The 16887-nt window shown below is 40.8% G+C and overlaps 1 non-coding gene across 1 annotated transcript; it reads right to left on the bottom strand.

Annotated features, from left to right (window-relative positions):
* Window positions 1-1612: 1612 nt before the first annotated feature.
* LOC132662622 (U6 spliceosomal RNA) lies at window positions 1613-1717 on the bottom strand. Its single transcript, XR_009602639.1, has one exon. It is a non-coding gene; the product is annotated as a U6 spliceosomal RNA (small nuclear RNA).
* Between the last annotated feature and the right edge of the window lie 15170 nt (window positions 1718-16887).

Here is a 16887-nt window from a genome sequence, read left to right as displayed (position 1 = left end):
TGGAGAGAGAAAAGATTTATGTGTATCTGAAAGCAATAAGGATAAAAAAAACTCCTCATCAAAATCACTGTTGAGAAAACAGATTTGAATTCTGCCTAAAGTTCTCTTAATTAAGTTTCAACATCAGCAAGCCATGAATAAGGAGTATACTCCTCAGTACAACAGCAATCTGGTGTCCCACCTCGCAGAAGAACACTTTAAAATCACACATGTAAGTATCCACGCACAAAGGCAGGCATTCCATCTTTCTCTCTCTCTCTCCATCCCTCTCCATCTCTCTCTCAAAACATTCGGAGTTTAGCTCCTTGTATCTTTTGCAGAAGATATTTTGTACCTTTTGTTCATTGAACAAACCTTTACTGAACTGTCTCGGAGGGCCAGCCTTGCCACTAGGTAAAGAAATACACAGAGAAGTTTGACTGGTGAAGCAAAGAAACCCCAAATGGTGAAAATTACTAAAAATAGGAAGGGTCTTGAAAAAATATTGGAGCAAAATTGAATGTGGAGAAGGAGAACACTTGCTCCCCTCCTGGCATCCACTTGACCCAGATGTATTTGTTAATTCCTACTGTGTGCTTGCTGTGTGCCGGGCACCCTGGAGAATACGACAAAAGCAGAACAGAGCTTTCTCTTCTCACGAACCTTGAACTCATATTTTTAAGTTTTATGATACTCTTCTTTCCAGGCCCTCTTGAACCCAGTCTTCGCTTGCAGTCACCAAATCACACAGCTGGATGCTAGCAGCCATGTCTGCCCATTTCCAGCTGGCTTGACTATGTAACACAATTACAGATACCCTACTAATAATTTGAATCAGTTGTTTACCAGTACAGTTATTTTAAGGCCGGCATGTGACTGCTCCCGGCAGGTTGGTGAACAGAGGAAAACGGGAAATGAATGAAATCATTTATTAACATTGAAAATAACAATTTGAAAGGTGCTGCATCCTGGGGCAAATAGTACTTGGCTGCTGCAAATGAGGGAATGGGAATTTTCCGAGGAAAGGGCTTACCTGAAAGAATTTCCCCAAATTTGGTTTTGGTGTCATGGAAAAACACTAAATTCAAAACAATGTTACTGATTGCCAGACATGTCGTCAAGAATCACATGCTCGCTAAGAACTATAACATGAACATTGTTGTTCAAAATAACTGCAACCTTCATGCCTTGAGTATATCCTGAAGATAAAAGAGAAAGAAAGAATAAAACAGGATGTGGAATTTTTATTGTGCACCCATGCATACCGGCCTAGTAATAACGATGTTTCCACAAACACCATGTTGTCTACGTGTCACAACACTGGGACACCTGGGAGTTAGAATTGCCAGTTTACAAACGGAAAAAAATGGAGGCTTGGAAAGAGTTAAATAACTTGACTTAGGTGACACAGCTTGTAGATAGAGTGTGACTTCAATTAGGATTCATGTCTTTCTATCAAACTGCAAGTCTCCCCTGACTCAAAGTACTCTCTCCAATAAGGGGACTTATGTGAGGGAGTAGGAGCTCTGGGGGGAAATTCAGAAATTTTCTTACTGAATAATCAGTTTAAGTCATGTTAAACTCTTAAGTCACAAATCGTACTTTATTTATTTACTTATTTTTATTTACTTATTAAAACACAGGCTACTTCGTGAATTTGTGTGTCATCCTAGCCCAGTGGCCATGCTAATCTCTCTACCACTCAAATTTTTAGCATATCTGCTGCCCGAGTGAGCACCAAATCACATTTTAATTCAGTCTGACAAATTATGTATTAATCATATTTTCCTTGAAACGTCTGTAAGTCTAGAGTATTATTAAAAATTGAAAAACATTTTGATTGGACAAACATTTAGTTGTCTTGTCCTTACCTTTATCCTGGGACTCTGCATTACTTTGGGGATGGGCAGGGACCCAGGAAGTCAGTGCGTAGGGAGAAAGATAGGTCTGGAAGTTGTCACTAAAAGGACCAAAGGATTTTATCATATGGAAATAATCAAATAAGTGACAACTTTTGAGTAAGGATGTTCATTGCAGTGTGATGCAGTGGCAAACTCAGCAGTGCCCAAATGTCCAACATAAGAATTTGGATAAATAAGAAGTTGTTTTGTACACTGGGGACGTTTTCAGTGGTTAACAATAGTGGTGTGTTGATTGATGGTGGATATCTGGGGGTTTGTTATCCTATCCTGTTTTGTGTGTGTTTGAAATTTCCCATGATAGGGGCACCTGGGTGGCTCAGTCGGTTGAGCATCTGACTTCAGCCCAGGTCATGATCTCACAGTCTGTGAGTTCGAGCCCCGCGTCGGGCTCTGTGCTGAGAGCTCAGAGCCTGGATCCTGCTTTGGATTCCGTGTCTCCCTCTCTCTCTCTCTGCCCCTCCCCCGCTCATGCTCTGTCTCTCTCTGTCTCAAAAATAAATAAAAACATTTAAAAAACATTTTTAAAAAAAGAAATTTCCCATGATGAAAGACTTTTAAATATTGACCATCTCATAAATAATTTTGTGATATGTATGTGGGAAAAGTAGATTATGAAATATAGTAGAAATTTCCATTGTTCATCTGCATTTTCCTCCCCTTTCAAGTATGTGGGAGGATTATATTTCCCTGTCCCCTAGCAGTTGAGCAAAATCATATAACTGGCCAATAGATGTAGGTAGAAGTGACATGTGTCACTTTCAGGCTGGAGCAATTAATTGCCAGTGTGTGACTTTACAGCCCTCTTTATTCCCTATCTCTGTGAGCCTTTGTCCCTGGATGAGACCAACACCGAACAGCTTCCTGACAAAGCAGAGTGGACATGTAGTGTGAGCAAGAGATAAACCTTTGATGTCGAGAGCCACAGAGATGTTTGCTGCTTGGCACTGCTTAACGTATCTTGATTGATAAACAAACAATGTAACTTGACAAGAATACTCAGCCTGCTCCTTCTGTTCTGTAAAGTCTTTATGCAAATTGCATTCTCTGGATAGCTTCTCCACTTAAGTTCATATTAAAAAAGTCAGAGCCCATAGGATTTGGCAGGTCATGGAGTCCAGTTATAAACACTGAGGCCCAGAGAGGTCAAGTGATTGCCTAAGACACAAAGATTCAGGACCAGTTCCTAGCAAATATATTCATTTTATTGTTTGTCTCTCCCACAGGGATTTTTGCCTGCCTGTCCAGCTGTAATTAATCTGTAATTCAAAAGGATGAATGAGTGATAATAACAATGTATACATATACAATGCTATCAGTAATACATATTATCACATTTTACTCTTTTCTAACTTGGAGAAAGGTAAAACTATAATTATTTAAAAATTGAGGCCTAGAGGAAGTAAGTGATCTTTTCTAGATCAAAATCACACAGCTGAATCATAATAGTTTACAATTTGCTGTGGTCTTTTCCTGTACTAAGCATCTTCCGTGTTTTATTTTATTTGCCTCTCGCAACAATCTTGCAGGATCAACTGGATTATCTTTCCCCTTTTATAGGTGAGGAAAGAGACAAAGAAAAGTCTATGGAATTTAATTAATTCATTCAGCTAACATTTGCTAAATACCTGTGAAGTCCAAGCAGTGCTGTATGCACTAAGAATAGAGTACTGGGCAGACAAAATCCCTTTCTCATAAAGCTTACATATCTGGTGGGGGGATGGGGGGGAGAAAGTGATGTCTATCAGGAGCCTCTGATGCCCCCTCATAACCCCTAAGCCATATCTCTGAGTTGAGCAACTCCCTGAAGGCTCCCATCACTTGGCATTGATAGTGTGTTACCTCAAAAGTGCACCTAACATCTTTGTTTTCCCTCCCTGGAGGTATTTTGGCCTATAAGCAGCTCAGATGTGGGCAAGGAATTAGCACCTGTCGATGCAAACTTCAACCAACAGAGAATGGGAGCTGATGGATAAAACTCCCAATTCCCAATGTAGACAGGCAAATAATAAGAAGTTTAATGAGCAATTATATTAAGTGCTATCACAAATGTAAAGTAGGGTGAAGGGGTAGAGAGGGATCTTGGGACAGGGATGGCAAGGCTCTGTTTGTAGGTTGGATATCCAAGAAGAACCTCTCTAGGGTGGTGAATGGTGAACTGATGATAAGGAGGCAGTTCTATAAAGATCTGGGGCTGGGGAGGAGTGTTTCAGGCAGGTGGAACAGTGGGTGCCAAGCCCCTAATGAAGAAACAAACATGGGTGAGAATAGTATATGAAGTGGAAAAGGGAGTTAGGGGCCAGAACAAATGGATCTGATTTAATTTTTTGGTTGGCAAGGAAAATCAGAAATTATTTTCATTATGATGACAGCCTTAGGAGGGTTGCAAGCAGGGGTGTGATAGGACTGAATGGAGTCTTCCAAGTCCAAAGCCCAAGTTCCTTATCTTTGTATAAGGACATGGAGTCAGTTGCTCTAACCAAGACCACACCCGACAAGAGCAGAAAGTTATTTATGTGTCATAGAACCATCCAGGGTCTAATAGCTGATATAGCAGCCCCATGGTGCTGGGGCCCCAGAATTCTTATGACTTTCATTCCTTCAATAAATATTTATTTAGTGCTTATTATGTACCAGGGCACAGGAGGTACAGAGGTGATATATGTATATATATAGTTGCCCACCTTCACCTTATATTCTTGTAGGAGGCATAGACAATAGACAAAAATATAAATTGTAAGGTATATTAGAAAATGGTAAGTTCTGGGGCGCCTGGGTGGTGCAGTCGGTTAAGCGTCCGACTTCAGCCAGGTCACGATCTCGCGGTCCGTGAGTTCGAGCCCCGCGTCAGGCTCTGGGCTGATGGCTCGGAGCCTGGAGCCTGTTTCCGATTCTGTGTCTCCCTCTCTCTCTGCCCCTCCCCCGTTCATGCTCTGTCTCTCTCTGTCCCAAAAATAAATAAAAAACGTTGAAAAAAAAAATTTTTAAAAAAGAAAATGGTAAGTTCTTCTAAGAAGAACAAAGTAGGTAATGAGTAGGATGGGGGTGGAGGTGGGGTTGCAATTTTAAATAGAATTTTCAGGACAGACCTAGTTAAGAAGTTCACATTTGAGCAAACAATTTCAGGTGTGCAAGTTAACCATGTGGCTATCTGGAGGAAGACCATTTCAGGAAGAAGGAACAACCGCTGCGAAGGCCATAAGACCAGGTACACCAAGTGTATGAGGAAGAGCAAGGAGCCACTAAGCAGTTGGAGCAGAGAAGTGGGTATAAAGTAGTAGGCAAATTTGGAGAGGTAAAAAGCCCAGACCATGAAAGTCCTTATAGGTTATTGCTAAGGACTTCCCATCTCTGATTCAGGTGGGAAGCATTGGGAGGGTTTGGAAGGGAGTGAATTAATGTGACTTGGTAAGAGTTAAAAGAATCCCTCTGGCTTCTCTATGGAAACAGACTGATGGTGGGGAAAGGGGGGGAATAGGATAAATGCTGTGAGGTCATGAACAGCTACTGTAGTAATCTAGGTAAAAGGTAATGATGGCTGGTACCAGTAGAGCTGGGGAAAAGTCAGTGAATTCTGGATATATTTGAAAATAGAGCCAATGGGATTTGCTAATGGACTGGATCTCTTTCTTTGATAGAATAAAGAATCAAGATAGCACTGAGATTTTTAGGCTGGGCCAGATGTCCTACGAAAGGATGAGGCTGCAATACAGCAGGGTAGGGAAGATTGCAGATGGAGTAGGTGGAACCATCACAACCTAGGGGGTTGCCCTCATCTTCATGGTCAAATATACATTGCTACTTCGCTCTGACTCCACATTCCTACATGTGGAAATAGAGGAAGAGAGGAAGTGAAGAGCATTCATTTTAAAGGCAAACATCTGATGTTGTTCATATGTCTTCCACTCCACATTCCTTTGGCCAAAATTTTGATATCTGGTTTTAAAGACAACTAAGCAAAGTCATCTTCAGCTGGACAGTCATGAGCTCAGCTAAAACTTGAATGTTCTTTTTTTATTTTTAAAAATTTTTTTTAACGTTTATTTATTTTTGAGACAGAGAGAGACAGAGCATGAACGGGGGAGGGGCAGAGAGAGAGGGAGACACAGAATCGGAAGCAGGCTCCAGGCTCTGAGCTGTCAGCACAGAGCCCGACGCGGGGCTCGAACTCACAGACCATGACATTGTGACCTGAGCTGAAGTCGGACGCTTAACCGACTGAGCCACCCAGGCACCCCAAAACTTGAATGTTCTATTCATAAGAGAAAAGGGGAGAATGGAGAGTGGGGAACCACTTGAAGTACCCCTGGGTACATTGCCTTCCCAACCAGCATCCAAACACAAGTGTTCTGAATCTTGCTACTTAAGGCCCTTTCTCCTACCAAGACGTTCTTCCAAACAGTCCCCTCTTGCTTAAGCAGTGAAGCACTTACCACAAATCCTATCCCACCAATGCCAGGTGAAGTGCTAGTTTAAGTTAAGACATAAGTCCGCTCCCCATTCCTTCATGCAACAAACATCAACTGACCATCTACAGTGATCAGGACCATATAATAGAAGCTTTGAGAAAAACAAAAATTAATTAGACTTGGCCCATGTCCTCAAAAATAAAGTGGCAGAAGAGGGAGGAACATTTATACAATGTATTCTAATCAAAGGCAGAATTAAATTAAAGTAATAATAAGATGTAAGCAATTGGTTATAGGGACAGGGGTGCTTGGTGGACTGCTGTTTGAGTGGGTCATTGAAGAGTAAGAAAGATTTTGCTAGACCAGAAAGGCAAGGGAGGGCATTGTAGCCTAAAACACAGATGTGGGGCGGGGTGGGGGGCGGGGAATGCACATATTGTTCAAGGGATGATGAGTCGTCCATTGGGCTGTGGTATTTCCTAGAGTGCATGGTGGGATGAAACATGATATGAGGTTGGAATGATGGCTTGGGGTCAGACGGTGACATCCTGAAATCCCTCATCAAGGTGTTTTTACTTCATTCTGCAGGTGCTGGGGAGTCGTTTAGGGTCTGTGAATTTGGGAGTGACTCTATCTGACTTTGGTTTTAGGGCAATTACTCTAGCAGTAAGGTGGAGTGGGTGGGGAGAGAGATCTTAGAGGAAAATTATCCCCCCAGCCCACCTTTGGGAATGCCCGCCCTTGAGCCTGTCAACTGCTCACTTTTCAAACCGATGGTTTCTCTGCTGAGCTTCTCAGAGTGTCCCGGACTTTCTGGAATTTGATGGTCTTCAGTGCTGTAGAAATGAGCCACCCCACATGTTTACATTGTGCCTGGATAACCTGGAGGGAGAAAAGCATCCTACATAATGCTTGGGGGATATAGGACTGAAAGGTAATTGTCACAACCCTTGGGCAAAGATGTGGCCCTGGGAAGCTTCTCCACTTAAGTTCATGTAAAAAGTCAGTGCCCATAGTATTTGGCAGGTCATCTCGTCCAGTTATGTATACCATGGCCCAAGGAGCTCTAGTGAGTGCCTAGGGCACAAAGATTCTGGGCTAGCACCTAATATCACAGGCTCCCTCACCCTGTGTTTTATCTCACAACAATAACCACAAACAATCCTTGTCACTCAGTGGAGTCTCATATTTATACTAGCTAATTTGGGCCCAGCATTTGAGCTAGCATGGACTGAGAAAAAAATGGACAAGTGTTTTTTCTAGTAGCTACCCCAAAATTTAATTAAAGCACTTTTGAGGCCTAATGATATTTGATACACATTAGCACATTTCCAGTCAACTTACAGAATCATAATCTCATAAAGACTTTGAAGTTCATCTGGTCCAATTATGCAATCTTCAGAATTCTAACACTTGGTTTTGTGAAAGGCACAAGGGCTTAAACCAATTGTTGTCTTGGGTTACAGTATAATAAAATGTATTAGTTGTATCATTCATTCACTCAATGAAGGGAGTGACAAAACTGATTCAAGGTGCTTATAGCTCAGTCTTCAAGATGCTTATACTCCAGTAAAATATCTGTATATGTCCTTCTTTCTATCCTCTACTGCCCTCAGTATCCTTGTTATTGATTTGTCCTGTTTAGCAATTTTAGCACTTTGTTCTTAGATTTATTCAACAGCCTGAATTTGACTTTAGGGGAAAGTAAAAGAAACTCTATAAGTCATATAGAGACACCTCTCAACTCTCTTTCTTCTACCCCAGACTGCACATTGCCTAGTGCAAACATCTGCTGAAGCCTAAGTTCTTGCTCTGCTGTGTTTGCTGGAGAGATTTTCCCAGCCAAGACCAGTAATCATTGACAAGCAATATGGAGACCCTTGATGGGGCCTGGAAATAAATTGTCTTGGTGAAAAACATGCCAAACTTTAGCCATAAATTACCCTGACAGTAGCAGCTAGAGAAAATCTGGTTCAAATAAGGATCCATTTGCCCCGTGTTCAAATTTCACATCTTCCTGGGGTTAAACTCCTGGAACGAGCCCATCACCCTTGTCATAGGAAGACTTTTGCTCTTCAGGTTCCTTTTTACTCTTGAAGCACATACTGGCAGGAACAGCGTGTATGCTCTAAAGATAGAGCCAGCAGTTGTAATCATAGTAATAAGCTTAAGCAAAACACTTTTCTGTTTACAAAGCCCTTTCTTACATGTATTTGTTCTCAGTGTGGAGAAAAGACAGATTGCAGTTGGGGACAGGATATGATTGAGGTGCTTCTACCTTCCTTCTACCATATAAAACCAAATTCCAATTCCATGGTGAAAGTTCTACAGATCATTAGTACTTAATGCACCAAAGAGTTGAGTGCAGTGATAGTCAACAGGCATCTTGGGATCTGTAACTCTACAGCTGTGCTATCCAGTACAGTAGTTACCTGTGGTTATTGAGCTCTTGAAATAGACTAGTCTGAATTTAGAAGCCCTAGAGGTGTAAAATACACACCAGATTCTGAAGACTTGCTATAAAAAAATGTCTTTAATATTTTTTATATTTTTGCATATTGAAATATTTTAGATATGATTAATAAAATATATTATTATAATTAATTTCACATGTTTCTTTTTACATTTTAAAATGTGGCTACTAGACTATTTAAAGTTACATGCGTGGTTTGCATTATATTTCTATTGGACTGTGTTGTTTTGAAGGCCTGTCTGGGGATGAGCTAGTTTGAACCTCCTTAACCCCTCTTTAATTGTTAAGAAGACATGCCTCTCCCTAGCATGGCAGTGCTGGGAATCACTTCAATAGAATCTAGGAGACAGACTGGAGTTGTCCAGATAAACGCCTTATTGCTTCCTTTCTCCAGCCCCAGGACCAAAAGAAGGAGGCCACTAGGGGTGTCTCTGCCTTGAGAAAAAAGCCACAGAAGAGATTTGAGACACGCCCATGTCTTGAAATAAAGTGAAAATATGGCAGCCACACATGACGACAGGACTAAGGCCTGGCTGGATACAAAAGACAACCAGTGCCTTGGTCACCAAGACACCCAGGAATTTCTCTGTCGTCGAACTGACCCACTGAAGAAAACATGCAACCAGGAAAATCAAGAAAGAGCCTTGCTCTCATCAGCTTCATGCTGTGACAATCTTCTCTGGTCAGCTGAGATGAGACTATCCACAAAGTGGTCCTGGCACTTAAGCCTGTTTAAATCAATGGCTGGATGGGTCTTCTTTCATAAACTTGTCTTCTTACTTCTATCCTTGCCTCAGCTGGAGTATCTCTTTTAAAACCTAAGTTAGATCAAGTCAACTCACTACTCAGAACCTTCCTGTGGCTCCTGGTTAGACTCAGAGTAAAAGCCAAAGCTCCTACAGTGGCTTGTGAGACCCCATGTCACCTCCCTGACCTTATCTCCTACTCCTTTCCCCCAGCTCACTCAACTCCCAGCTCTGCCCTTTCCCTCTGAATGATGAGATCTTTCTTTCATATCGACATGGTTGATGGCCTCATCTCTTTAGGCTTTGCTCAGATTTCAATTTTGTAGCAAGGATTCCCTGATCACTCAGTTAAAATTGCTATATGCCCTCCTGTACCCTTCTTTATTTTTTTCTTTTTTCAAAGCACTTCCTGTCTTCTAAGAAAACACCATGAAACTTTCTTATTCATCTAATACTGTCTGTCTCTCTCCACTGGAATATAAATATAGTGAGGGTAGAACCTTTGTATGTGTATGCATGTGTCTGTGTATGTGTGTTTTGTTTATTGATGCATCCCAAGAAACTAGAACTCAATATGCATTTTTTGGTAATAAATAAAGGGAGTTACATAATGTCGATCAACCTTTTTCTTCCTGTCATTACTTTTCCAGGGCAAACCTATATCATCTGGTGCCAAGAAGGCCCCAGTAGCATCCCAAGTCCTCTATCTAGCATGCAGGTCTTTCCAGGTCCCATCCAACTGAGCCCCCTTCCATCCCATCCTTTTGCAAAGAAGACATCCAGATGGCTGACAGACCCATGAAAAAATGCTCAACATCATTAACCATCAAGGAAATAGAAATCAAAACTACAATGAGATATCACCTCATTGTCATGGCTAAAATTAACAACATAGGAAACAACAGATGTTAGTGAGGATGCAGAGAAAGAGGAACCCTCTTGCACTGTTGGTGGGAAATGCAAACTGGTGCAGCCACTCTGGAAAACTGTGGAGATTCTTCAAAAAATTAAAAAATAGAACTACCCTATGATCCAGCAATTGCACTAGCAGGTATTTACCCAGAGGATACAAAAATACTGATTCAAAAGGATACATGCACCCTGATGTTTACAGCAGCATTATCCACAAAAGCCAAATTATGGAATGAGCCCAAATGTCCACTGGCTGATGGATGGATAAGGAAGAGCTGGTATATATAATGGAATATTACTCAGCCAGCAAAAAGAATGACATCTTGTCATTTTCAAGGATGTGGATGGAGCTAGAGGGTATTATGTTAAGCGAAGTAAGTCAGAGAAAGACAAATATCATATGATTTCACTCATGTGTGGAATTAAAGAAACAAAACAAACATGCAAAGAGGGAAAAAAAGAAACAGAGAGGCAAACAAAGAATCAGACTCTTAACTATAGAGAACACACTGATGGTTACCATAGTGGAGTTGGGTGGGGGAATGGGTTGAATAGGAAATGGGGATTAAGGAGTGCACTCATCGTGATGAGCACACGGTGATGTATGGAAGCGTTGAATCACTATATTGTACACCTGCAGCTAAAATTGCAGTGTATGTTACTGAAATTAAAATTAAAAATTAAAAGCAAATCCACTAGATACTTGTGAATAGCCAAAGTCAGTAAAATACAAACGTTTGGCAAATGCTGGGGTATGGATAGTTAATGATGGACTCCTCTAGCAGGCCTCTGAGGCATAGCTCTTTTACTATAGAGTATTTAGTCTTAAACCTGTAGGCAATAGGGAATCATTGAAACATTTTTAGTAAGAGAGGTGTGATAAAAGTGGTGCTTAACTATTCATTCTTTTCCATTTTTCAAGGCAATTTTCTCAGAATCAATTTAGATAGTCCTAAAACAAACTAGTGGGTTCACATTATCTCTGACCTTGCGGGAATAGCTTAATTGAGCTACAATTTGACTGTAGACATGAAACCCTTTTATAAAGAGCCATACGATCTGGACAGTCTCACTGTGTATTTTCCAAAGTTGAAAACTTTTTTGTTTAGTCACGAATAAGTTAATAAAAGACCTACATGATTGTTCTACATTAAAAGTGGTAACAGAAAATAATATTTTTTGCTTTTGCAAATCAATGATTTTTCCTTCATCTGAAAATGACAATAAAATCTAATATATATTATATATATTATATATACATATACATGTATTTTTTGCCTTAGTAGTCAGAAAAGCTTAATTCAGTGCCCTATCATGCTATTTACCTTACCACCTATATCTTGTAACTTTTGGGGAACAAGGAATTAAGCTCTACCACCTGAAGGAAGGAGTATCAAAAGAATTTGTGGACATAGTAATTTAATAAATATCTGGGAGGGAGTTTTTATGAGGCTACCAAGCATTATTTTAACTCTAAATCAAGTTCTTCTTCCTCCAAGTAGATTTTCTAAACAATAAGGATTCTCATCCTTGGAATGTCTCACACACAGTGTGTATATTAGCACATATCAATCTTTGTTCACTATGAGCTACCTGAAACACACATTCTCTTTTTTGCCATGGTCCAATGGCTGTGCTCAGACTTCTAGCTATAATACTATCGTTTTTCATTCCAATGGTCAAGACACACTGGATCTAGCCATTACCTCTCATTTCACAATCAATCATGCAAGTCCTTGTGCATTTTTGTCTCTGTATGTATGTGTGTGTGTGTGTGTGTGTGTGTGTGTGTGTGTGTAGTTTTCAACTCTTGCATTCTTTTTAGGTATAAGAGTTTTCAAGGATGTTGGAGTCAGCTAGACTTATGTTGGAATCTCAGGTTTGCCAAATATAACTACGAGATATTGGGTAAGTCATTTTATCTTTCCAAACCTTAGGTTTCTTTGGGTCAAATATAAATGCTTATACCTACATATCCAGATTGTTTTGATGATTAAATTAATTGATAGAGGCAAAGCCCCAGTAAGAGTGTCGAGCACAGAGGGGAGCATATTAGCTGTGGTTTCCTCACCATGACCAACCATAGTCATAATCCCAAACCTTGACTGATCTATGCTTTTATACATCTTCTGGAGCTATTGGTTTTCACACTGTAGTTTGTGGAGTCCTTAGAGGCAACCTGGAAAAAACTTATCGATGGAACATTAAGCTTCTACTTCTGTGTCCTCCAGAACAGTCTGAATTGAAGTATTTTATACATTAATTTCAGCATAAGATTTTAGTTCAAAAAAAGTGAATTCTAAAATTTATTATTGTTTTTTCATTTTTTTATGTTTAGTTTTGAAAAAGAGAGAGCACGAACAGGGGAGGGGCAGAGACAGAGGGAGACACTGAATCCGAAGCAGGCTCCAGGCTCTAAGCTGTCAGCACAGAGCCCGACGCAGGGCTCTAACCCACGAACCATGAGATCATGACCTGAGCCAGACACTTAACCGACTGAGCCACCCAGGCACCCCTAAAATTTATTATTTTTTTAAAACCTACACTATAAGTTGCAGAGGGGAGAGGAAATCTAGTATACTTTTCTTTGGTCATAACTCAGTATAGACCATGAGATTGTACCTGTCGTTGATGTTCAATAAATGTCCAACCAATAAAGGAACTAAAACTCATTTTGGCTCTTGGTCTTGTAGCAGAATGTGGAATATTTATCCACTGATTTTTAATATCCAAAACCACACATGACCTGCCTGAAGATGGTTATATGATATCCTTAAAAAAGATCAACATAGGGCACCTGGGTGGCTTAGTCAGTTAAGCGTCCAACTTCAGCTCATGTCATGATCTCATGGCTAATGAGTTGGAGTCCTGCATTGAGCTCTGTGCTGAAAGCTGGGAGCCTGGAGCCTGCTTTGGATTCTGTGTTTCCCTCTCTCTCTGCCCTTCTCTCTCTTGTGCTCTGTCTCTCTCTCTCTCAAAAATAAACAAACATTAAAAAAAAATTAAAAAAAAAAAGATCAACACTATAAATTTATTTTCTCAGAGACCCTATAAACATTGGGCTGTTGGCACTAAATTAAATATATTATTGGGGTGCTTGGGTGGCTCAGTAGGTTGAACATTCGACTCTTGATTTCGTCTCAGGTCATGATCCCAGGGTTGTGGGATCAAGCCCTGTGTCAGGCTCCATGTTTAGCATGGATCCTGCTTAAGATTCAATCTCTCTCTCTCTCTCTCTCTCTCTCTCTCTCTCTCTCTCTCTCTCTCTTTCTCTCTCTCTCTCTCTCATTCTGCCCTTCTCCCCTGCCCACACTCTCTCTGTCTCCCTCGAAAATAAAAAATAAATGTTTTATAAAAAATAAATAAGTAAACAAACAACCAAATAAGCAATTGATTGATTGATTTGCTGAGTAGTTTCTAACTGGAAAGAAGCTGTGCTCCTGAAACTTTCTGAGGGCTTATAAAAGTTTATAAAAATTCTTCTAGTCTCTGTAAATTCAGTTTGGAAGTTGTATTTCACACACTTACACTCATGCAAGTGCACTGAGACATATCTCAAAGCAGATACCAAACTGCCAATAGTATTTATTACCAGTTTATAGATTATGTGTATTTCTTATTTCCTCTTTGCTTATCAGCCTTTTATAATTTTTCCATAAAACTTAATAAAATGTATTTTACCAAGAAAGTATATGAGGAAGAGAGACAGAAACAAAGAGAGAAAATTGAAACATATTATTGAAATCGAAAGCACAATATTGAAATCTGCATTCACATTTCTTTCCCTAACAGATTTTCTCTGCAGTCCTCCTTGAAATGTTCTCTGAAGCTCTCTGTGTCTCAGTTTACTGGTGGCAATGCCATTTGCAGCTTCTTTGCATCTCTGGTAGACAGGCATGGTAAGTCAATGCCCCTAGTGTGCCTCAAGAATTACAAAAGCCATCATCCAAAGGTAGTTATATACTTAACAAACAAGCCCCTGAAAAAGGGACAAACCTGATGATGCTTGAGGATTTTGCATATTATTTGGACATTGCAACTGTTTTTGAAAAGACAAGAGAGTCATAGAACTCTACAACAGATTCAGAAAAGAACATCTATTCCATCCTGAGACAACTGAAGTTCAGAAAAGGGGATGTGATTTTTCCCAGGACGATTTATATCTTCCCACGAGAGCTTATTCTCCACCTTTTCTTGGCTGCTTTGCTCAATCATCACAGCTCTGTATGGTCAGTTTTCTCTTTAGTTGGTTTTTAGAAGCTGTACTTTTATTTCATTATCCAGGTAAATAAGACCAAAAGCAAAAATACCTTGGAAACAAAGCTGTACCTCATTTCTCCTGCCATGATTACTTTGCTTAATGACCTAAATGGACCATCACTTTGGTCAGGCTATTGATTTATCAAGTAAGAGGGTGTTATTGAAAAGGAGTGAGTCAGAACGTCCACACAGAGAAATATTGCTCTCAACACACTATGAGCAAGATGTTGGGGGTGGGGAGAGGGAGAGTGGAGGTGGTACACAGGGAGTTAGGAAAAATAAAAGACTATGTTTAAGATATAGAAAAAAAAAATTACAGTCTCCAATCTGCTCAGTTCACCCAGATTATGGAACAAAGACCAAAGCCAAGTGATCCCCACTGGGCCTTGTCCTTTTGAAACAAATCCCAGCCACATTCTTTACCCGTCCAGGCCTGGGCTGCCAGACTTGCACTGCTTTTGATGAAGCAAAGTATCCTTGTTTGCTATGCTGTCATAACAAATTATCACAAACTGTGTGCCTTAAAATAGCAGGAATGTATTCTTTCACTGTTTTGGAGGCTAGAAGTCCGAAATCAAGATATTGGTGGGGTTGGTTCCTTCTAGGGGTACGGAGGGAGAACCTGTTCCATGGCTTTCTCCTAGTTTCTGGTCATTGTCAACAACTCTTGGTATTCATTGGCATGTAGATGCATCACTCCAGTCTCTGCCTCTCTCATCACATGGTATTCTCCCTGTGTCTCTTCTCCTTTTCTTATAAGGACCCCAGTCATGTTGGAGTAAGGGCCCATCCTACTCCAGGATGACTTCATATCAATGATTCCATTTGCAATTACCCTATTTCCAAATAAGGTCACATTCTAAAGTGCTGGAGCTAAAGACTTCCACATATCTTCCTGGAGAACACAATTCAACCCATAACAGGGTCCAATGGACTTTAACTGAGCAAAGAATGTGTTTCCTTCATTGCGAAAAGGTCAGTGTCCAGTTGGGATAATCAAATGTGGCAGCTTTGACATTGATGTGTGAGCCAGTGCTACATGATGAGGAGAGGGCAACAAGAAGGAACACTAGGGGCATTTATGAGAAGGTAAGAGTGAATCAAGAGTGGTTAAGGTATGAGTTTGGGGTAAAGCAGATGAGGTGAACAGGGGAACCACCCCTGGCTCACAGGCACTTCAAGAAGTGTTGGAAGTCCTAGCAAGCCCATGGAATGGAAGAAGTTAAGTTCACCACTGGAAATTTTGAAACGGTTGAGCACAACTGCTTCCATGCTTGATAATTCTAGTCTCTACCTCCCTGTTTGCCATTCTGTGTCCTATCCTTACAAATACATGTGACAGCCACCATACTACTCTTCCTCCATAATTCATTAGAGTGAGGGTTGCAAACAAAAAAAAAAATTCTACAGGGGCCAGATGATAAGAGAAACAAGTGAAGTGGACTGGGTATAAAATACTGAGAGTCCATCGATTTTCAGTTGTTTAATTGGTACTGGGTCTCAAAGCTGGGGAGAATGAAGAGAATGTTAGAGAAGAATGTGCCCCACCTTTAGAAGGAGGTGTGTGGCTACAGCTGCCAGATGGAAGTGTGCAAGAGGGTGTTGACAATGAGGGAGGTGGGGGAAATCTGACCTGGCCTCCTCTCACCGAGCTGTGAGCCCACGGGCCCCATCAGCCTGGGGCAGCCCCTTGTTCTAATTTATGCAAAGTACAGGAGTATAGACAGAGAGCTGGTTCCAGCTTGCTATTGCCAGACTACAAAGTGTACTCTGTATCTAGGTCTTTGGATTTTTGAAGAGAAGCTGGAAATCTGCAACTTTGTCTGTAATCTCCTAATATTTCTACATTTTTAAAAATTTTATTTATTTTAGAAAAAGGGAGAGAGCACACATGCGAGGGTGGGGGAGAGGAGCGAAGGCGGTGGGAGGGGGAGAGAATCTTAAGCAGACTCCACGCTCAGGGCAGGGCCTGACATGGGGCTCGATCCCACAACTCTAGGATCATGAACTGAGATGAAATCAAGAGTCAGATGCTCAACCAACTGAGCCACCCACATACCCCATAATCTAACTTTTACATGGTGGCTCCAATATTGTAAAAGCCTGCATAGGCCAGTGAATCCATGGCAGTAGGCTCTGTGCCCCAGTGTGTGAGTCTCCTCTGGTGGGCACAGAGGGGATGGCACCAC

This window comes from Panthera onca, chromosome D1, assembly GCF_046562875.1.
Source record: "Panthera onca isolate mPanOnc1 chromosome D1, mPanOnc1 haplotype 2, whole genome shotgun sequence".
Taxonomy (NCBI): Eukaryota; Metazoa; Chordata; class Mammalia; order Carnivora; family Felidae; genus Panthera; species Panthera onca.
This window is presented reverse-complemented; position numbering and strand designations above follow the sequence as displayed.